The sequence below is a fragment of the Taudactylus pleione genome, unplaced genomic scaffold, assembly GCF_031769625.1.
Source record: "Taudactylus pleione unplaced genomic scaffold, aTauple2 ptg000073l, whole genome shotgun sequence".
Classification (NCBI taxonomy): Eukaryota; Metazoa; Chordata; class Amphibia; order Anura; family Myobatrachidae; genus Taudactylus; species Taudactylus pleione.
Genome location: NW_028284475.1, coordinates 3583143 through 3607862, shown reverse-complemented (window position 1 = coordinate 3607862; position 24720 = coordinate 3583143). Strand labels below are relative to the sequence as shown.

Genomic DNA, 24720 nt, shown 5'->3' with positions numbered 1-24720 from the left:
GAAATTATGGAGAGACACGGGGGGGCTTAGACTATGGACAGACTCAGGGGGTTAGCTTGCACTATAGAGAGACAGGGGGAGAGATGACATTATACTCTAGAGAGACACAGAGTGGAGGGCTGACACTATAGAGACACACGGGGATGATGAAACTATAGAGAAACAGGGGGAGAGATGACATTATAGAGAGACACAGAGTGGAGGGCTGACACTATAGAGACACACGGGGGAGATGACACTATAGGGAGACAGGGGGAGAGATGACATTATAGAGAGACACAGGGTGGAGGGCTAACACTATAAAAACACACGGGGGAGATGACACTTGAGAGACACGGGGTAAGACTATAAAGACAGGGGAGAGGGCTGAGACTTTAGAGAGACACGGAAGGCAGGGCTGAGACTGCTTCATAGACATGGGATGAACTGAGGCTATAGAGATTTGAGGTGAATGGTGTTGGAAAATATGTTTAATCCTGGAGCGATACACCTTGCTTGTCATGTTATTTGTCATTCATTATGAGCAGTCAGGGATAGGGTAGTGTGGTACAATGACTATGTGGACCACTAGGGAGTGTAGTCAAGAATTACAGAGTACCAAATAAGTATAAAACAATGTATTTATTTATTATTATTTATTTATTACCAGTTATTTATATAGTGCACACATAAAGCGCAGCGCTTTACAGAGAATATTTGGCCATACACATCAGTCCCTGCCCCAGTGGAGCTTACAATCTATATTCCCTACCACATGCACACACATATAGACTAGGGTTAATTTTTTGTTTGCAGCCAATTAACCTACCTGTATATTTTTGGAGTGTGGGAGGAAACCGGAGTAATTTATCCCTAAAGGAGCAACCTGCACCCTTATCCTATATACTATACCACATTCACCCCATACTACCTAGTTTGCCCACAGGGTACGACACTGGTTTAATTTGCCACAGTCCCTCCAGTAATATCAAAATATGACACGGGGGAACGCTGATGCACTTTCTCGCAGAGGGCACCAAAATGTCTAGTTACGGCTCTGTTTAGCTTATTTATGGGGATTTATGGCTCTGTATAGGAGACAGGCCATGTGGCTGGTTACACTAGTTACATAATTATACAGAGGTCTTTTCAGATGTGGTTTATGGAAGGTTGGGGTGCAGGGCCGGATTAACAATGGGGCGGGTGGAGCTTCAGCTCCAAGCCTCCCATGAAAATAGGCCCACACAGGATCCCCTGCAGTGCACAGTAACAGTGGTGACAGAAACAGTTTTTCCTGTCACCACCAGCAGCCCAGCACATTATCCTCCAGGCCGGCAAAGGCATCGTCCACTCCATACCCCCCCCCTGCATTGACCACCGAAGCCCCGCCCCCAAACTTGTGTCATTAGTGTAGGAGCCACCTGGTCGCGGTAAACGCTGCCTCCTGGTTGCCCTAAGATCCGTCCCTGGCCTTTCCGAAGTCCTTTCCCACAGCGGGGGAGCCACCTTGTCACTCTAAGCTCCACCCACTTATCGAGGTAAGCTCCGCCCCCTGGCCACAGTAAGCTCCGCCCCCGGCATACGACACTGTGTCCTCAGTGTGCTTCTATGCCTTGGTCTCGCTAAGCTCCTCCCCTGGTCTCCTGGAAAATGTGTCACTAGTGTGGGAGCCCCCTGGTCCCCTGGTTTTTTTCTGGCAAAACCATCTGGGAGCAGCAGTTCCTGGAGCCTGGACCAAGTACAGCATTGTACAGTAACTCTGCAACCCAGGAGGGGTGAGTCAGTGGTACAACCGATTTTTACTTACTGTACTTCGTTGTATTCCTTGTAGTTGTCTGTAATACAGGCAGCATATTGTGTTTTAAGAACATTCAGAGATATACAGAGTCCCATTGGTTTATGTACATCTAGGATGTTTGTGGGTGTGTGCATGTGCAGAACAAGTCCTGCGTGGTCACTCACAGTCCCATACTGTGGCGTTTGGGAGACCGAGTGGGGGTGGTGACCTGGACCCAGGGGCGTTTCTAGAGAGGAGGGGGCCTGTGTGCAGTCTCCGACATGGGTCCCCTCCTCTCTGTCCGGCAGCGCACTGAGCTGTGCGCGGCCAGTGCCGGAGTTATAGACTCTGGGCACTAGAGTGCGCCCAGAGTCTATAGAGGATGCGCTGGTCACCGGGAAAATGGCTGCAGCGGGTCGATGGTGGCCCACAGCGCATGCGCACGACGGAGCTGGCTCCGTCGTGCACATGCGCGAGACCTGGCTAGCGATGGGTAATCCGTCACTCCAGGTCTCGCACCAAAGGGGGCGAGCTGTCGATGTTGAGTGAATACTCCCCCGTTTGGTGGGTGGGCCGTGGGGGGTGGCTGCCCAAACGGAGGCGTTCCCGAGGGAATGCTTGCCATTTGGGGGCGGCCCCACTGACATCACGAGTGATGTCAGTGGAGAGCTTCCGGCTCTGTTAGAGCCAAAAGCTCTCTGAGGCTTGCGATGAATGAGACCCTACCACAAGGGTCTCGTCGCAAGCCCGATGGTCGCAATGGTCTTGACCATCGCGACCATCTTCCTGGCCGCTCGCTATAGCTGCCAGGAGGCCGCTCTAAAAAACAAGAAGGCCGGCCCTGATTTAGAGCGAGCGTTCTGTCAGAGCGTCCGAGTCTGAATCAGGGCCAGAGGGCCTGATTCAGAGCCAGACGCTATTTGCGCTCGCTCGTTCAGAAAAAGGGGCTGGCTATTTAAAGTGACCGTTCGCTCTTTGCGGTCTGTTGACGCCTCCATGTCTGAACGAGCGAACAAAACATGCGGTCGTTATTTTGTTAAAAACGCCCCCTGGCCGCTCGCATCATACGTCATCTCCGCTATTTATAAGATTAATCGAGTACATCGAAAGGCGTATGAACTGCTCGCTATTCTTGTGGTTGCATTTTCCTACCGCAATCATGCGAGCAGTTCAGACTAAAAGACAACCAACTGATGTGGTCGATGACGCTGCTTTGTTAATTATGCACACCCTTAAAACGCCCGTTTTGACCTTTTGGCACGCCTGCGTTCGGAATTCCACTCCCCGTTTTCAAGCACCTTCCCCTGTTACCACCCACATATGCCTCACCCTGTCACTCCAATTAGCAGGCATTCGCTATTTTGCGAGCACACGATTTCCGACAGCACTGACTGGTTCGCGCATGCGTATTACAACCCATACGCATGCGCAGATGTGCGAACATCGCTCGGAACGAACGAGCGGCCGCTTACGAGCGGCTCTGAATCAGGCCCAGAGTTACAGAGCACTTTACATATACATTAGGGACCTGTGAGAAGGGTATAATTCACTAACAGGGTCCTACAGGAGCTTCTAAGCACTGTCTACACTGCCTAATCCTATTGAGTGGCTGAGTGTGTGGACTTTTCCTTTTTTTAACTATATTTTAATTTTTTTAAATTTGACTATTTTGTATGAATCTTATATGTTGTGTCGTAAGTGTGTAATTTGTATACCAGTATCAGGCCATCACAACATACATTTCTAATTTTTATTTAACTATAAGATCTACAATTATTTCTATGGGGCATATCAGGTTTCAGACCCAATAATTAGAATTTCTTATCGCCACTATTTGCGGCAATAAGAAATGAACTTTCCCCCAAATGTACAAAAAAATCACCTGCAGGAACAGGGGCTCCAAAAGGAGCTCGTCCCTGAGATGTGTAAAGAAGGGAAATGATCGCAAAATGAATAATTTCCCTTCTATATCCGGGACGTCCTGCGCATGCACTGTCAGCATGTGCGGAGGCCATTTCTGAGGTGGCCTCTCCCTGTAATTTTTGGCCATAGGCTACTATAGGATAACGCCATCTGGAGATGCCGTTATCCTATCGGGACAAGCTCCGAAATGTGAAAGGTTCATCTGACAGCTTCACAGCCCCATAGAAACATATGGGGGCTGCAGCTGCTGTCGGAAATCGAAGAACCCTCATACATTCAAGGGATCCTTAATAGTTTGGGGTAGTTCCCAAAAACTAGTGTATTCGGGGAATATCCTCCAAATATTATTTGAAAAGTAAGCCCCTACATCATTTGATAAACTACTCATAATTTACCTATTTAGGGGTCTATTTACTAAGCTGTGTTAGGAGATAAAGTGAACGGTGATAAGGTACCAGACAACCAGCTCCTACCTGCCATTTTTCAAACACAACCTGTGACATGGCAGTTAGGAGCTGATTGACTGGTACCTTATCACACTTCACTTTATCTCCTAACACAGCTTAGTAAATAGACCCCTTAGTGTTATATTAGTTTATTTTTAAGCATATCCTTCTAAATTTGTACTCTATTAGCAGAAGTAGTTCTGGTTATGCACTAGGAACTTATACCCTTTTTCCAACAAAAATCCTGGGTCTGACACGGGATTTGGAACACGGTTCCAAGCCGGGTCAGATGCGGGATTTACCCCTTCTCCATTACGGCGTTGACCTGGTCGATTCCGTTCACACTGCACCCGGGTGCTGTGCTGGCGCTTGGCGATGACGTCATCACTAAGTCCCGGAAACTCCACCCTGAATGCCGGACCGGAGCGAACCGGGCACCAGGGGAGGGGGTCCTTCCTGGTGGGGGCAGTCATTTGGGAGGCTGTCTGTGACAGCTGTCACTGGGCAGAGAGAGATTACAGCCTCCTAGGACCCTTTTCCTCTGAGCCGCTGCCCGGGTTGACACGGCAATAACCAAGGTATTTTGGGCAGTGGAAAAGAGGTATTAGATTACAATTACAATGCTGACGTCTGTATTCAAGCAGTGAAGTGACTACTATCCAATGGGTGGGGATGCCAAGCTGAGTCTTTGCCTCAGGTGACAGAAAGCCTAGCTTCCACCATGTGTGCGTATATACTGTGTGTGTATATATACACATTATATATATATATATATATATAAAGATATACATACATGATGCAAACTAAGGCGGCACTCAGGAGCACAGGCCACAACACCTGTGTAGACCACACCCACACAACACTGGTCACACCGCCCTGGCGACACACATTAGGCCCTTCATAAATTTCAGCTCCAGGCCCATGTGGACATTAATCTGGCACTGTTGGGGTGTGTTACAAAAAGTTGACAATAATTAGGTCGACACTGTTTAGCTTATTTATGGGGATTTATGGCTCTGTATAGCTTATGAGGAGACAGGCCATGTGGCTGGTTATACTAGTTACATTTTTATACAGAGGTCTTTTCAGATGTGGTTTATGGAAGGTTGGGGTGTGATACAAAAAGTTGACAATAATTAGGTCGACACCAAACGGTTGACATGACAAAAGATCAACAGTACAGAAGGTTGACAGGTACACAAGGTTTGACATGGAAATGGTCAAAACACAAATGGTTAACATTTCCTTGTCGACCTTTTGAACCTATCGACCTTTTGATGTGTCGATCTTCTTCCATGTTGACCTTCTGGTGTTGACCAAAAGATTGTTGACCGTGTTATTGTCAACCAATGAAACTGGAAGGTTGTGCATTCATATAGTGTTTCCTATATGAACATGTAATGAACTTGGAGTGACCCCAAATGGACCATCCTAGTTAAGGACATTTCCCAATCATTTAGCATCAGAGTTGACTGATGGTCTGAATACTCTGAAAAATAGGTGACAAAAGCCTCTGAAGCCTTTATCAATCTTCATTAACACCACGTTTACTTACACACAGGGATTGGCCACAACTATTTTATCAAAACAACTCATATTTTTGGAAGTTATCAGGGCCCGAATTTACAGTATTACTTTATTAATTATCCTGATTAGGTTATAATCATCTGACTGCTGTAAGACAGGGGAACTACCAGACACCAATATTACAGCAAATTACATTTCCCCGCTTCCACAAGTTTTGTAGAAGGTTTGAATGAGATGAGGAGATTAGGTAGAAGGCGGAGACATAAACTAGTCATTGTTTAGCTGCTGGCAATAGTACAATACTGGTGAAGGAATGATGATGGTAGATGTAAATTATTTCAATTGATTCACAGTACAATAAAGGCCATATGATGGCTTCCTGTCTGTCTCCCCTGCCCCCTCATGTGTGTCTCAGCACCCTCATCTCCATGTCTGTGTCCCCAGTACCTGGACCCTAATGTATTTGTTCCCAGCACCCTTACCTTCATGTCACAGGGAGGAGGAGACGGCGTCAGCATGGAGAGGAGAAGGCACTATGGGAAAGACTTCATGACTTTTCTCCCCACAGAAAATGTAGGAGCCGGGACAGTCACAGCCTGGTGAAGCTCTGCAGTGCTTAAGCATGGAGAGGAGGAGAAAGCACTGCAAGTCCTGACATCTTTCCTCAGACACAGACAACGGGACCCACAGGCAGCCTGGGGAGCTCCGAAGTACTGTCCAGGCACCTAGCCAATTCTGTTTGTGGCGGGATCCCTGGTGATGTTCTTGCGCTCTCATCGGGAGACAGATCCGGCCAGGTTGCATCCAACTCTGAATAGGTCGGACACATATATACAAAAATGCAGAAAGTTATTTCTGGGTCTGCGGTGTGTGCAAAAAATTGTCCGTTTGCATCTGTGAGGAGAGATCCGTGTGACTCAGAATTTACAGTCGTTCTATTGTCTGGTTCTTTACAAATTGCCTTCAGGAATGTGGTGTGTAAGCAGTTCCATTTTATCTTATTCTTAGAATGTGCAAAATGTATAATATAAATTATAAAATGTATCAATATACTACAGTTGTAAGTATTCGCAATTAGCACTTAGAACCATATGTTTATTTAAAATATTATACTAATACCAACATGGAAGCATCACTCAAGGATAAATGGGTTACTTTCCCGCTATTAGTGCACCAGGTTCCTTATGAGCCTGATTCAGCAAGAATTGCAGTTGGTAATGCGCACGCAATCGGCTGATTGTTGCGTACTGAGCACAGTGCGCGTGCACGAACTAGGCACTGCGATTGGGACTGCGATCGCAGTGACTACGCAGACCCATTGCAAAGTGATGGACAGGAAGTACCATTTGTGGGAGGTAGAGGTGAAGGGCGTGGCCGGCAAAATGATGTCGCGCCAGTGCCGTTGCATGGGCGTGCATAAATTACCCACGGCGATGCCCTACGCAGCCTGAGGCCTCATAGCGTGCGATGGATCTATCAATTTCTGAGTAAGGTCAGAGCTTGTGCAAGTGAGGCTGCGATGGTACTCCATGGTACCGATGGTTTCGCTATTCTGCTAAGTATTAGGGATGTGTGTAAGGTAAGGTGGGCGTCTCTGTGTAGTGGCATAGCGATGGCAGTGGATTAGCATATGATCGCAGTGAGACTGCGTGTGTAATCGCTATTACATTCACAATTGCAATCTGTACTGACTCAGGCTCAGGGTTCTGCAGAGAGTGTCTCTACATTACAGAGAAGGCAACAGGCTCGGTGGTAATTACCTGGGCCCTGCAGGCGCCCGTTCCAGCTGCTGAGGAGAACAAATGTCCCCTTTTCATTGCAGAGCATAGTATTATACTACATTTTTTTTACAAAGGGGAATGGCCACGCCTCACATATTTGGCCACGCCTCCTCATTACCCAGGCCCCATTGATGTCTCAACAACCCTGTCAGATGGTTTGGTCCAAGGGCTGGATTCAGATGACGTTCTCACTAGAGTCAGCTATGTATTAAGAAGGACAAACCATTCCATACTACAATATATTAGGCAAAACGCTACGAACAATTCATAGGTTTGTACCCACCACACGTAAACCTGTATAGTTTTTATTTGTAACACTATAATGTACAACACTAGGCACAGTTGCCAAACATTTTCTTTAATAAGCAACACATTCATTCTGTATTCAATTCTTATACTATATTGAATCTATTCACTTTAGTGGGGAATGAAATAATAATAACATTAATAATAATAATAATAATAATAATAATACAGGGCCTGTTTCAGATCCACACGCAAAAGCCATCGCAGCTGTGATCTCTCACGGATTGCAATTGCGAAAATATGCTAATGACCCACTTACTGCCCAGTGCTAGAGGACGCCCACTGTCAGCATCTCATATCCGCAGAACCTCCAACATGACCCCTTCCACCCGATACAAATTGCTCTGCTCCTGGTCTTCTCTCTTAATTGATGATTACAGCCCCCAGTGGTGACACCTGTCTCATCTATTAACTAGCTCAGCACAGGTGTCTGCAATCATTAATTAGGTGGAAGTCCAGGAGCAGAGCACTGTGTACTGGGTGGAAGGGGTCATGTTGGCATCCGCCGCTCACCCACAGAACCGGAAACCTCAAACGCTGATCAGGCGACCATCAGCCTTCTGAGTAAGTCTAAGCTGCCGCACACACAGCGGTCACCAGACACAGAGCGCGCTCTCCTGCTGCTGGCAAGGACCCAGGGGCTAATTTATGCGTGCCCTGAAAATGGCGTTTAAATGGTCCGACACGCCTGCGTTTCTCTAACCACCCCATGTTACCACCCACAAATGTCACTCACTTTGCGAGTGAATCCTCTGTGCGAGCGTAATCGCAATTCAATCACTAAGCGTGCGCAGTACAGCTTACATGCATGCACAATGGCTAATAATCGCTCAATCTGCATAAATATCGGCATTGCGTCCACATCTGAATTAGGCCCTTACAGTCGATCACACTGTTACGTCATCTGGCGTATATTGGATTCTCTCTATCACAGTACAGTGGAAAATAATCTGTGAGCTGTATAAAGAGATGAATAAAGTCGTATTCCATATCGGTCAGCGTAGGCGCAGTCCCTGCGGTATAAAGCCTCAGCCGCTGCCTCCGGAGGGTTTTATCACTTCAGTCTTCATGTGGTGAATGAACACACAGCAGGCGATAAATAACACAGCGGCAGCTATCGCCAAACGGATTATTTTCCCTTTTGGATGAAATCCCGGTTGTTCATATTTCCCAGAGTCATCTGTCAGGGAGAAACAGGGTCATATGACAATAAGCATGTGTAGTATGTATGCAAATATATATATATATATATATATGTTGCAAGTATATTAGGTGATGAGCGACTGACGTATACTGGTGCAATTAATTGTGAGGTGTGCAATTTAACCAGCAAACATAGGCCCTGATTCAGACCCACTCGCGAGCGGCTGTCCGCTCGCAAGTGGGTCGATGTTCTGCACTGAGCATGCGCACGACGGAGGGAGCTCCGTCGTGCGCATGCGCCAGACGCGACGAGCGAAGGAAAGTCCTTCGCTCGTTGTGTCTGATCAAAGGGGGCGTGCTGTCGATGTTGATTGACAGCACGCCCCCTTTGGTGGGCGTGCCTCCCTGACGGGGGCGTTCCCACGGGAAGCCGGCCCACTGACATCACTAGTGATGACAGTTAGGAGCTGATTGGTTGGTATTTTATCGCTCTACATTTTACCTCTCTCCAATGCTTGATACATTCCCCCCTTTGTGCTTTGTATTACAGGGAGCTGCTCCTAGTGACCAATCAGTGCAGACTTGAAGGTTCTACTCTGCTCCCTGCTGCTCTAAGTGAGGGCAGATCTTACCCCTGCCTCTGAAAGGAACACAGGACATGGTCCCAGATCCCACCAGGACCCTATAATCTACCAGCTTTACATACAGCTCACACCGTGACCTCTATGTCGCCTTCTGCATCCGACCTGCTGCTACATACAGTATATTCTGTATAGAGAAGTGACCCATCACTTACTGTATACTGTGAGATTAAAGAGTAAGCATCCCCGTCCTCCGTCTCTCTGTACAATGGTTTTGTAGATCCTCTGATCATCCTGTGTGAGGTCAGTGATGTGTAAGGACCCGTCCTCTGTGCTGCTCACTCTCCCCGTATACTCTTCATCAACATCCTCATCATCAATAGATCTCCCAGGCCTTGTTACAGCAATAATATAAATACTTTGGAGGCTATACCAAGAAATGGATGTGATCCCGGCCAGTCCCACTTGTAGGGTGACATCTCCTTTCTCTACACCAGATACGGTTCTCTTTTCACAAAACGCGTCACATAACAAACCTGATATAGAATTATAATATATATGATTAAGCACAAAACAGATACAATTTGGGTTCTGATTCAGAGATCTAAGCTAATAACATCGCAGCGGAGACGCCAAAGTCACTTCACTGCGTACGACCGCTGTAATGTACCTTGATGCATGCGAAGCACAACTTAGACGCAGATGGAGGGGGGAGTAGTGCGTCAGCGGCAGGAATGTTGGAGTCATCATCCGCAAACAACACACAGCTCATTTGTGATGGGAAAAGATATCAGTACTACATGGTTAGAGGGAGATGTACCAAGCCTTCTATAAAAGGATGAGTGGAGGTATTACCCATGGCAGCCAATTAGATTCCAGCTATCATTTCTCGTACATGCTATAAAATGATAGCTATAATCTGATTGGTTGCTAAGGGAAACGCCTCCACTTGTCCTCTTCAGAAGGATTGATACATCTACCCCTAAAATCATTGCAGTCTTGTGTCATAGATATGTTACATATCACGGTCTTCTATATGAGTGAATTTACAGTATATAGGGACAGCGCAGAACAGTTGATTCAAATACTGATAGTTGGTTTTATTTTGTGATGTAAGAAAGTAATCGCAATCTATGACATAGGAAAATGCTTTATATAAATCGATTGGGCGCTAATAGATATCGTAGAGGCCATTACACATAAAACTGGTGGCAATTGGGTGGGATGTATGAAAATGCAGTTTACAGCAAAACATATGGATCCCGATATGTATTAAAAAGGTCTGCAGGAGATATAGGAGATATGTGCTGGAGAGACACGGCACAGCAGTACCTGTAGGAGTCTATGGGGCTGTCAGTAGATATGTGCTGGAGTGACATGGCACATCTGTACCTGTAGGAGTCTATGGGGCTGTTAGTAGATATAGGAGATATGTGCTGGAGTCACACGGCACAGCAGCCCCCGTAGGAGTCTATGGGGCTGTCAGTAGATATTGGAGATATGTGCTGGAGTCACACTGCACAGTAGCCCCCGAAGGAGTCTATGGGGCTGTCAGTAGATATAGGAGATATGTGCTGGAGAGACACGGCACAGCAGTACCTGTAGGAGTCTATGGGGCTGTCAGTAGATATTGGAGATATATGCTGGAGTCACACTGCACAGCAGCCCCCGAAGGAGTCTATGGGGCTGTCAGTAGATATAGGAGATATGTGCTGGAGAGACACGGCACAGCAGTACCTGTAGGAGTCTATGGGGCTGTCAGTAGATGTAGGAGATATGTGCTGGAGAGACACGGCACAGCAGCACCTGTAGGAGTCTATGGGGCTGTCGGTAGATATAGGAGATATAGGAGATATGTGCTGGAGAGACACGGCACAGCAGTACCTGTAGGAGTCTATGGGGCTGTCAGTAGATATAGGAGATATGTGCTGGAGAGACACGGCGCAGCAGCACCTGTAGGAGTCTATGGGGCTGTGATGTGCCCCCGTGCAGCAAGGAGCTTATGGCTGATAGGCAACGCCATCAATAGCCGTTGGCCGCACCTGCGCACTTGTAATCCTGGGACATAAACCTGGAAATCGGTTCAATGCCGGGAAAACTCTATATGGCAAGAGCTGTGCCGATGAGATCACAAATGTCTGTATGCATGTGTATAGGGGTGTGATGTATGACCATTTTTGCCACAAAATTGATACTTTCCATCCAAAATGTTACAAAAAAGCTATATAGCTACAGATAATACACCAAATAAACTCACATGTATGAAGGTAAAGTATCACGACGGTCAGTATGACCAGCTGGATCATTTTCCTCCCATCTCTCATGCCTGTGACTCGGCTGGCCGGCAGACAGACAGCGTAACACAGCTACACACACCTGTGAGAGGATGCAGCACGTGTGGTGACGAGCTACAGACACGGGAACTGCTGCATCCTCTCATCACACTGCTTTGTTCTCTAACCTTCATTCACCACAATCTCATTTCTATTTCCTGCTTTCAATACCGCAGAATGCAGGGGGCGGAGTTACTATGGCGCTGTCTTGCTTCATGGGGTCACAGGATCGTAACATTTCTTTTGCCTCCTTTACCCTCTTCAGAGGCAACCTGCATAATAGAAGTGCAGAGAGAGATAACAAATCTGGAGAGATGCAGGGGCTCATTCTGAGTTGGGAGCAAAGCGAGGAAGAGCCAGTACCTTTGCACCTGGGCAACACCATGCTGCACTGCAAGTGGCGCAGGTATAACATGTCTAGAGACAGTCATGTTGGGCATGCAATGCCAGATAAAATGCCTGTCCGACCGACAGACATTTTATCTGGCAGCCTTTCACCCAGCAGATATCATGGGCATACTCCTTAAGGTATCTCACAGTGTATTGGCCCCGATATCTGTGCAACTCCATTGGGGAGGAGACTTTTTCCTGTTCCTTTCCTGTGAAGAAACACTGCCCTATACGGCTGACACTTAACTTACAGAATATCGCATCGGACGGGCATGCTGGACGATCCATGACACCCTACCTAATGCCATCTCCCATTTAATCGTAGAGCTACATTTTGGGGAGCTTACACAGAAGACAGTAGCTAAATGGAAAAAAATTATTGAAGCCCATATTTGTGATATAAAATGCCATGTAAGTACTCTAGGGGCACATCTGCTTTGGCATCCGACTCGCTGCAAATTGCAGCTTGGATTTTACAAATGTAAGTGAGAATGACAATTTTCACTTTAAGTGATGATAAATAGATAAAATGGGCCCCTAGCAGAAATGTATAAACTGGAAATAGTAGATAAACAGATTCCCAGCAACTTGTACAAAACATTTTTTTTTGTTACAAATGTTAATCATGTAATCCAAGTATTTCACCTGACATTAGAAAGAGGTTGATGCCTTTATTTTGCATTTTCCCTGCGGAAGTTGTCAGACACTCCATTTGTATTCTTCATACCAGGAAAGTGCAGTCAGGAGAGGCAGAACCTCCCATGTCATACTCCTGATATTTGATACAAAAATGATTAGAATAATACAAAAGATGATATTTATAACTTATAAACATCTCCTTTATTTATTGTAATCATTTTTATAGTTAACACTCACCAGCTTTGTGGAGCTCCCTGGGACTGCAGGGAGACGAGAGATGAGGCAGCAACAGCTCAGCCTCGCTTCTGTATAGTCAGACATTGCTTGCAGAGCTGGGGGCGGGGCCACACCACAGGCAGTAAGCTGCACAGAAAGAGAGCTAATAGAGGCATGCCTCTGAGTATGGGGTGTGTGCCTTGAGCACTGATGGACACCTTGGATGTGTCATGTGACCAGGAAGTGCACTGCAGTGTTTAGAGATTGGAGCTCACCCAGCAGCAAGAGAAGACAGTGATGCAGGTAGGAGAATCAATGGACATTGAAGCTTAGTGAGGGGAGAGTTACAGTGAGTTGTGGGTGAGACAGGCTCCCAGCACTCAGGCCCATCTCCATGTGTGCCTCCCCAGCCAATGACCTCACCGCACGTCATTGCTTCATACTTTATTTTATCCAGCAGGAACTTCAAACCTGGATATGTTTCTTTCATATCAGCGGCATGAGCTAGTGGTACTGATGGGAACTCATTTCCATTGTGGAGAAGCACAGCTTTCATGCTAACTTTAGAAGAATTGATACATGCCAATCCTCTATTTTGTACTTGTGACTCTTCTTCATGCATACTAATCTTATACTAATCAGAACAGTATGATTAAAGAAAACAATGGATTTTGCTAAAGAAAAAAATCCTCCCTAAATGCTTTATAAATGGATTATATGTTGCAATGTATATTCTTACAGAGGGCGTAACTTTAAAACTATGGGCGATAGAAAAATTCTGACTATTTGAAATCAGTGTAGAAAATACATATATAAGACCACCTGAGGTGCCCTGTGACAAAATCTTTACTTACCACTGTTATAGGTCCATCCATAACACGAACCATTTATATGGATTTCATTGCACATTAAAAAACTATATCTACTGTATGTTGGAAACTGAATTAATGGGCTGCTACAGCCATCTGTTTAAGAACTGTGTCTGTTTAAATTATGTGTGACATATACTATACATAACATATACTAAGTATATGTTTTATATATATATATATATATATATATATATATATATATAAAACATATACTATGTGTAACATATACTATATACAGTCAGGTGCATAAATATTGGGACATTGACAGAATTTTCATATGTTGGCCTCTATTCACCACCACAATGGCTTTGAAATGAAACAAACAAGATGTGCTTTAACTGCAGACTTTCAGATTTAATTTGAGGGTAATTACATCCAAATCAGGTGAACGGTGTAGGAATTACAACGGTTTCTATATGTGCCTCCCACTTTTTAAGGGGCCAAAAGTAATGGGACAAGCTAAACAATCCTAAATCTAACTTTCACTTTTTAATACTTTGTTGCAAATCCTTTGCAGGCAATTACAGCCTGAAGTCTGGAACGCATAGACATCACCAGACGCTGGGTTTCATCCCTGGTGATGCTCTGCCAGGCCTCTACTGCAAATGTCTTCAGATCCTGCTTGTTCTTGGGGCATTTTCCCTTCAGTTTTGTCTTCATCAAGTGAAATGCATGCTCAATCGGATTCAGGTCAGGGGCTTGACTTGGCCATTGCATAACATTCCACTTTTTAGCCTTAAAAAACTCTTTGGTTGCTTTTGCAGTATGCTTTGGGTCATTGTCCATCTGCACTGTGAAGCACCGTCCAATGAGTTCTGAAGCATTTGACTGAATATGAGCATATAATATTGACCGAACCACTTCAGAATTCATTCTGCTGCTTTTGTCAGCAGTCACATCATCAATAAATACAAGGGAACCAGTTCCATTGGCAGCCATACATGCCCACGCCATGACACTACCACCACCATGCTTCACTGATGAGTTGGTATGTTTTGGATCATGAGCAGTTCCTTTCCTTCTCCATACTCTTCTCTTCCCATCACTCTGGTACAAGTTGATCTTTGTCTCATCTGTCCATAGGATGTTGTTCCAGAACTGTAATGGCTTTTTTGGATGTTGTTTGGCAAACTCTAATCTGGTCTTCCTGTTTTTGTGGCTCACCAATGGTTTACATCTTGTGGTGAACCCTCTATATTCACTCTTGTGAAGTCTTCTCTTGATTGTTGACTTTGACACATATACACCTACCTCCTGGACAGTGTTCTTGATTTGGCCAACTGTTGTGAAGGGGTTTTTCTTCACCAGGGAAATAATTCTTCTGTCATCCACCACAGTTGTTTTCCGTGGTCTTCCAGGTCTTTTGGTGTTGCTGAGCTCTCTGGTGCGTTCTTTCTTTTTAAGAATGTTCCAAACAGTTGATTTGGCCTCACCTAATGTTTTTGCTATCTCTCTGATGGGTTTGTTTTGATTTTTCAGCCTAATGATGGCTTGCTTCACTGATAGTGACAGCTCTTTGGATCTCATATTGAGAGTCGACAGCAACTGATTCCAAATACAAATGTCACACCTAGAATCAACTCCAGACCTTTTACCTGCTTAATTGATAATGAAATAATGAGGGAATAGCCGACACCTGTCCATGAAATAGCTTTTGAGTTGATAGTCCCATTACTTTTGGCCCCTTAAAAAGTGGGAGGCACATATAGAAACCGTTGTAATTCCTACACCGTTCACCTGATTTGGATGTAATTACCCTCAAATTAAATCTGAAAGTCTGCAGGTAAAGCACATCTTGTTTGTTTCATTTCAAAGCCATTGTGGTGGTGAATAGAGGCCAAAATATGACAATTATGTCAATGTCCCAATATTTATGCACCTGACTGTATAACATATACTATGTATAACACAGGATTGTTGGGATTGGTGGAAGGTAAATCGAAATAAAAGTTAGGTTTAATATTGTATAATTAGCAAGAGTGCCCCTACTCATAACAGTTCTTTCTTTCCCTTGTAATTGATTCACTCTTTGAGAACATCGCCACTTTTGTAATATACAGGACATAGTTGTCTTTTTCCAAATATATTAGCGGTAAATTCTATAAGATCAGCTAGTGCAGAAATCCTCTCCCCCCCTCTCTTTTTTTCTTCTTCATCTAGTTCAAGCAAGGCAAAGGGGGGGGGGGGGGAATCAAGAAATAAATGCAATCTTGAGTGTACATATTAAAACACAGACAAAATGCAGTCATAGGTTAAATATATGTTTTATTTACTATAAATAGAGTATTTACATTTTTTTTTTTATCTCATATATAAGGGTATGGTGTATGTAGAAGATACAACAAAAAAAAAACTGAGATGCATGCCATCATTATCACCATGTATGCTTTTTGGTCTCTAGACAAACTCCATTTTGAAAACTCACATAATACACTCCATTTTGAAAGTAAGAAAACTTGCATAATGTTGTAACTTCTGTAAATCATATATCCATTAATGATCATAATTATAATACCTATAACAACCTATTTGTACTATACAACACCAAAACTGGGTAGAATTATAACTATGATCACAAGAGTAGTAATTCACAACTTCCATTGAATCGAGCACATGATTCAATGGGGAAACGTGGAGCACATGGAATTTCCTTCGTTCACACCACATGGAGGTAGCCACTAACGAAACTGGATCAGAACCTCTATATACCCCTGCCTATACCTTCTGAAAACCTTCCTATAAACCTCTAAAAATAACGCTAATTGCGTACGCAGTATGACCGCAAATAAAGACAGGAGTGGAATCTGTGGTTCCAATGCACAAGTATTATTCAGATAAAAGTTCAGTCAGTTACACGCAACTGATACATACACAATTTAGGCGTAAAAGGAAATAATACAGACCCAAGTACAGTATACATACGCTGCGCCTCCGGACCCAGAGCTAGGCATCAAAATAGAGACCCTCAGTTCATTCAGCATTCAGCATGGACTAAAAAACCAGTATTCGGGCACAGATATTTATCCCCCCCAGACTAACACAGGACAAAGGGGAAATTTCCTGCTGATGTCATTGGTTCCCAGAGGAGAAGCATATGTTACAGCACATTTAACAGGCTGGTTCAAATAGACTCCCCCTGCCTCTAACAGCAGGGGAATCTTTCTAGTAACGCCTCCTGTAACATTCCAACAGTTAAATATTTAGTTGCTTGTAAGTTCTGCGATCCATAACTTGAGTTTGCATGATGCGATCTCTCCACCGATAACACCGGAATGCTGTAAAAAGCGTACGCATCAGAACAAGACCAAACACACCTTGCTTATCATGTATAATACCTTATTTATCAAATACCTTTATTTCTCAGCATTTAAACTAACTAAGCAAACTTAAATCATACATCTGATGCTTATTGAACCTTATGAGTGAATATGAAATGTGTGGGTGTTCAGGGTTTTGTATAAGGACGCTAGTTAACTTGGGGCAGATGCGTGCGCATAAAGCTACTTTTTCAGCGATTTCATACAAAGTCCTATGCATTCGCTAATATGCGACTAGTTAATAGCGCTCTTGTGAGTATTATTGCGTGTATGAGAAATGATGAAAGAAGCGATCGCATAGTGCTAATATAAATATCGCCACATGTACTATACTGTGAGTTTACCTAAAATGGCGCTTAGGCGGCCATTCGCAAAATGGCGTCTTGCGATCTCATTTCTAAAATGGAGTCTTGCGGCCATTCGCAAGATGGCGTCGCTGCGATTAAATTTTAAACTGAACTTGTCTCAGCCAATTATTCAGCTTCGACACCATCTTTAATAAACTGCAGATTACCTTCCACACGGTAATTACTTATTACCATTCAAAGCTGTTATTAATTCAACTTCCATGAACACATATTACAAAAACTCCATAATCAATCCCTTTCCTGCATGCTGATAATACAACCAGTATGAACAGACTATTGTACACTACAGTGCAGTGGCGGAACTGCCGGAGACAATGGAGGCAGTTTCCGCCGGGCTCCAGGCCTGAAGGGGCCACCTCCTCCATTGTCCCCCGCTCCGTGTCTTCCTTCCTGTTGCTATAATGAGGAGTCGCCAAGCTGATTGCCGATCTGATGCTCAGCGGCGCCCTGGACCCTTTGCACCGCGACCTGGACCCACTGCTCAGGTCGCGGACGTCACATGACATGTGACCGCGACCCTGAGCCGCCTGCCTGCTGAGTGGGAGCCAGGATACACAGACAGTGTGGCTGGGCGTGCCGCGTAGATGCCAAGGATGGCTGTCACACACTGTGGGGAGTGCGCAGGAGTCGGGAAAGCAGCCAGCACATAAGCTGGGGCAGTGGTGTCCGCGGACAGCCACCAGTGCTGTGACTCACCCTGAGCGGCATGGAGGGGATGGAGACCCCGGCTATAGATATCCCAGCCAAGGTAAGAGGTAAGAAGAATAACAAAGTGAGGGGAAATTGCTTTCAACATGTGCGGGGGAGAGGGGGGGGGTTAGTATCATGGTGGCCAGGAGAGAAAAGGGGGGGGGGGGGAGAGGGAGGAAAGTTTAGAAAAGAAAAACTAGTAGAGGGGGGCACAGATAGAGGCACAAGGGGGCATAGAGACGCAAAAGGTACAAAGGGCCCAGACAGACAGAAGGGGTGCAGATTGAGGCACAGAAAGATAGGAGGGGGGAACTGAGAGTCAGAATGGGGCACAAGTTTGTAGGCTTGCCATATCATCCCTTTATCTCAGGATACATGTGGATTACACAGGTTCTGTAGCCAGGGGTGTAGCTATAATGGGTGAAGGGTGTGCGGGGCACACGGGCCCCTGGGTCCAGGGGGCCCCGCACACCCTGCACCCATAGTATTACTTACCTCTCCGGAGTCCCACGTCGGCACGGGGGTCCGGTGCTGTAAAGACGACTGGAAAATGGCCACCGTGGCCATTTTCTCGTCGTTTGCGCATGTGCAGTGCAGGGAAAGTGGCCACCGCGGTCATTTTCTCGTTGTTTGCACATGTGCAGTGCAGGGAAAGTGGCCACCGCGGTCATTTTCTCGTTGTTTGCGCATGTGCAGTGCAGGGAAAGTGGCCACCGCGGTCATTTTCCCGGTGACCTGAGCATACTCTATAGACTCTGGGCACACTCTAGTGCCCAGAGTCTATAATTCCGGCGCTGGCCGCGCACAGCTCAGTGCATTGCCGACCGCCAGACAGAGAGGAGAGGCCCGCGTCGGAGACTGCGCACGGGCCCCCTCCTCTCTAGAAATGCCCCTGCTGTGGCTGATGAAAACCAGGTGATATGGGGACTTGAAGTCAGCCACAGAACCTGTGTAATTCACGTGTGTCCTGAATTAATAAGGATGATCTGGCGAGCCTACACATATAGAGGCACGGACAGACATAAGGGGGTACAGGTAGAAGGAAATGTGTAGGTAACACAAAATTACTTGTTGTAGACAGATCATTTGACTGTTTTGTTTTCAAATAAAAAATGGCGTAGAGACGGTTTATGGGTGGAAATATACCAAGAGGCAGCAGCAACAAAGGTATTCTCCCTGTGCATATCCTGCAAATTTACTTTAGCAAATAGGCCCAATAGAAACATTCTATTTCAGTGTGTTTGTATGCTTGTGCGTTTGCATGCGCATGTATAGATTGATAGATATACATCACGTTTATTTGCCCTTTATTTCTTGGGGGGGGCGCTAAATTAGAACTTGCCTCCGGGCGACTGGGATGAACTTACGCCACTGCTACAGTGTAGATGATAACATTACAGACAAGATCACATTATATCATCCACTGCATGCTAACACAGACTTATGAATTCCCTTACCAAACTACAAACTTATTACATACCATCTATATAATTTTAGAACAGGTGCTGGGAGATATTTTGAGATAAGGGAAGAGATTTAGGTTGGTGTAGATTGGTTAACAGCCTTATATTCAAGTAAATGCCCAGTTGTCTCATCACATGTGGAGGAAATGTCATCGCTGCGGTCATGGAGGTCTTGTCCTAGCAGAGATAAAAACAGTAGTCAAAATTAAATGTAATACAACAAAAATGTAAAATAGCTTAATGCGTTTTTTTCTAAAGGAGCAACAATTATCACTATCTAGTGTTTAATGAAAGGCATAAGTAATAACAGAGATAGTACGGTATATGTCTCAACACTGGAATTACTGTAAATGTAAAAATTGCACTAAACCATAGTAACCAATTAGACACTGGTTTTCTTTGTCCAACTGGTACTAGACAAATAAAAGGTAATTGCTGATTGGTTGCTGTGGTTCTTTGCAAATTTTAAATCTAAATGCAGTGTTAGTAAATGATCCCTGAAATGATCTGCGACTTACCCAAGCCTTGAGTCTTTTTCCTTAAAAATGCATCAATAATATGAAGTACAATGCAAGGGTACACTAACAATTGGGGCTGGCAGTACTTCGGTGTGCAACTAAAACTGGTTAAGCACCATTTGGTGTGTACCCAGCCACAGAACGACGTAATTATAACACTCGTGCACGTGCGATTGGACCTACACACTGCATGATATATCATTTCCGATCCGCGTCGGAACGATATATCGTGTAGTGTGTACCCAGCTTGTCGCAAATATGGGTAGAAAAAGCCAGAGACAGAGGCCCTGATTCAGAGCCGGACGTTCTGACAGAGCGCTCGCTCTGAATCAGGGCTGTCCCTCCTCCTTTTTGGAGCGGCCTCCAGGCCGCTCGCATAGCTGTGGCTGACCACCCACAGCAATAGCGAGCGGCCAAAATGATGGTCGCGATGGTCAAGACCATCGCGACCATCGGGCTTGTGACGAGACCCTTGCGGTAGGGTCGTGCTGCCGCAAGCCTTGGAGTGCTTTTGGTACAATGCGAGCTTCTTTATGTGCTCCTATGATGCGTTTAAGACGCAAAATTTCAGAAAAAGTACACAAAGCTACCAATGGCGGAGAATCTGAGTAGCTCCAAGTGACTCAGTCCATGTTATGAAAAAAACGCTAGGTGAATGAGAACACTTTTGTATGTGACATGTCTGACTAGGGGCGGGATGTATCAAATTGAAAAAAACGTGGTAAATCCCGCATCACATATGGATCAAAAAAGGGTCTGCCGCAGATATCTCGCGCCACAGCAGTCCCCATAGGTTTCTATGGAATTTCGATGTGTCCACATGCAGCGAGTTCTAGAAAGAGCAACTTTCCAGAGCTTGTGCCCGCTAGCTATCACCATCATTAGATGGCATTACCTATAGAGGCCCATGGGTTTCTTTTAGCAAAAGTCCCCGGAGAGTCATCCAAAAGAAACCTACTCACTGTTCCCTGCAGCTTGCGCATACCGATGACTGCACAGTGACATGAGCACTTTAATCCCCTGGTCATAAACCTGGAACTGTACGCAAGAGGTGTTCTGCAATGGGCAGCCGGGACGGTCTGTGACCTCCTACACTGTCCAGACTAGTTTATATTTATATATACAGGTGATACTGGATGCTGATATATTAAACGTTTTAGACAATAAGCCGCCTGTTACATCACATTCTAAATGCGAAAAAATTATACATCCCACCCCAGGGCTCTCTGCATTGCTTCGTGGAAGCTGTAGTTCATACAGACTCTATACTACATCACCTATCAGATTTTGAGACAGAATGTGTTCACTTTACCCAACAGTGAGTGCGATTCAGCCTCTGGATAATAGCATATGAAGGACAGTCAGCATGATAATACTTAATGAATCTGCATGTCCATATTACTATAGGGCAGAGGTTCCCAAACTCCACCATAGCAGTCCAGGTTTTAAAGGAAATCCATGGTTGAGTCCAGACGGTTAAAAATCAAATTGACTGAGGTATTAATTAAGTCACCTGTGCTCAAGTATAGATCTCCGTAAAACGTGGACTGTAATGGTGGAGTTTGGGAGCCTCTGCTATTTTAAAGGGGGGGGGGGGGATTAAGTTTTCCTATAAGCATACAAATGGCAATGTCTGGTTTCCTCTGCACTGCTGTTACATGTCTGTTTATATTGTACAAAGCATGCATCAGAAACCATGGGCACAGGGGGCCACATGATAAAGAATAGTTTAGCACAAGACAAAAAAGGTATTTTTGTGGGGGAGGCAATCAGGAAGCCGGCTGACATTATACCGACAGCCGGCTTCCCGACTGTTATATCCCGGCGAGGGTGAAATGCCCGGCGTGTAGATGTAGACGTAGGGCATTTTACCAACATCGGGAGACCGGTGCCCGGCATCCTGATCGAAGGATCAGGATGCCGGGCGCCGCGAGCAGACAGGGGGGAGGGTTAGGTTTAGGGCTCCCGGGGGGGACTTTGGGTTAGGCACCCCCTGGGAGGGTTAGGGTTAGGCTAAGGAAGGGGTGGTTACGGTTAGGCACCCCCAGGGGGAGGTTAGGGTTAGGCACTCCCCCGGGGACTTAAGTTTAGGCAGCGGGGAAGGGGGGGTTAGGTTTAGGCACTTGGGGGGGAGGTTAGGTTAGTTTGTACTTACCTAAGGACGATCGGGATTTCCAGCACTGTTGGGCTGCCGCTGCCGGCATTCGAACTGCCGGCCATGTGGCCGCCGGTATTTCATACCGATTCCTTTTGTGGAATCAGGAGAGTTAATTAAAGAGGAGAAAAAAAAACAAAACAACTTACCTGTGTTCTCCTGATCATCTGGGACCCCACTCGTCATAGGGATACTAGTCATAGGGATACTTTCTGGATGAGGCTCTTCCGTACCTGACGCCTCACAAAAGAAGTTTCTCCTTTGACTCTAAAACAGGACAAGTTACTAATTAATTATATTGGCTTCAGACATTTAAGACAAAAACATTCTAAATACCATTTCTAATTATGCTAGCTTGTGTTCCAAGTATCATTCCATATGTTCATATTAAGCCACCAACCTCTCTCCAACAATTAATCTATGCTTCCACTATTTGTGCAAGGTGTTACCTAGAAGACCTGCAAGAGAAACACACAGTTACCAGTCTCTTACACCACGCTATTAGCTGAACTTGGGAATAACCTGTTGCTTCTTATCAGATAGTGCTCTGTAGAATTTTTGTAGGTAAAGCAATATATATTAGTGATAGAAGTGTGGCCAAAATACAGTAAGTGGTGGTGACATTAAAGCAAATTTGTGTGCGCCTGGAGGGACCTGACTTAAGGGTACTGTGGGACAAGTTTAAACACAGGCTGCATCTGATTTGGTGAAAGTGACTAAAAAAAAAACACACCCATTAATGCAAACACACACAGTATGCCCAAGAAAAAAAAAAATCACAAAAGCATGGACAGACTCACTAGCAGACCTACCAGGGGGCTCTGTCCTGCAGCCTACTGCACAATTTGTCAATTGTATACTACAGCCCATAGTAGTGCAGGTGACAAAAAAGTGACATTCACATAACTAGACATTACTTAGATCATTAACTGACATTCCAGATAACCTCCTTTTTGTGGCATCTCTTCACTATATACAGTGATTCCACTAGTGTTCCCACTAGGCTGTTATAGCGGGGCACCACGGATTTTAAAAGGGCAAAAAGCGCCCTGCCATTTTAGTGGCGCACCGCTAAAACAGCATGCCCTGAGCCTACCCCATTCACAGGCCGCAGTGGCCTACAAGTGGGAAAAGTTGCGGTGAACGATCACAGCTGGGTGAATAGTGCCGTGCACATGCGCATGGCATCTATTCACCATGAAGGGGGAGCTTGGGGGGGGCGGGGAAGGGAAGACCAGCACCAAATTGGAGGCATGTCGCAAGTACACCCCTCTCCCCGGCCGGTCATGTCACCTTTTTGGGAAGCACAAAGGTTCCCTGCCGGCTCCCCCAGAGCCCTGCCAAGTCTGCAGTCTAGCAGGAAAGCTATCCACACATAGATTCTGTATGCTATAGATTATCTAGGGGTCCTTATAATGCTTCCCCTATTGAATTTGTGTGCACACTGAAACTGGAAAATAATCATTGGTGGTATGGTGATTATTACATGCAAAATACTGGGACCGCGATGTGATCAAATTTATCACCAGGTAACACTAATTTTCACATGGTTGAATATGAGGAAAGCTATATCTTCCTCAAGTAGAGTCCCACCATCCTGCAATATTTTAGACTCTATATAAAAAAGCCAACAGACGAGAATACTTTCCTGTGTGCTAGGAGTTATCACAGACATTGAAAAGTGGATTGCCTATATATCAATTTATGGGAGTTCTGAGAAACTAATACTGACGGAGTATAGGCTGAAAGGCAACTTGATGAGATGGCTGCTAGATTCAGAGAGCAAGGTTACACACCAGACACTGTCAACAAGTGTCTCATTATGGGCAGATAGAAATTTAATGATGATACCTAGGAAAATATGGTGGTGAAAGATAAGATAATGGTGATCACTACCACACTTGATACGAAGTCTGCTCATTTTAGTAAACCAATTTGCAAATATTGGGACATTATAAAGACTGACCCCAGATTGGGTATGGAAAGTAAGAGACCCAAGTTCTTCTATAAGTGGACTAAACCCACAAGATTTTTTGATGAGACCACATTGAATTTCCAGACTAAACAGGGATCCTCATGGCTATGAAATCCACGGAAAGGATGCTACAAGTGCACTGGGTGTACAACATGCAGTGCGATAGTTACTGGTTCCTTTTGCAGACATTCACAATCTGGGGGTAAGATTGACATACATCATGTCACTTGTACTACGGATTATGTAGTTTTGCCCTTGCAGGTGTCACAAGCCGCTGCACTGAGAACGCAGGGCGAGGCGAATGCCGGGCGATTGTTCGCT

General features: G+C 45.2%; 1 protein-coding gene across 1 annotated transcript in view; it reads right to left on the bottom strand.

Annotated features, from left to right (window-relative positions):
* Positions 1 to 16204: 16204 nt before the first annotated feature.
* The window catches only part of LOC148532543 (uncharacterized), an 88414-nt gene continuing 79898 nt past the window's right edge, over positions 16205 to 24720 (bottom strand). The window contains exons 6-8 of the mRNA XM_088467718.1: positions 22574 to 22691; positions 19769 to 19928; positions 16205 to 17188 (exon numbers count right to left, since the gene is read on the bottom strand). The gene's annotated coding sequence lies outside the window, so the exon portion shown is untranslated. The remainder of the gene's footprint in view (positions 17189 to 19768; positions 19929 to 22573; positions 22692 to 24720) is intronic.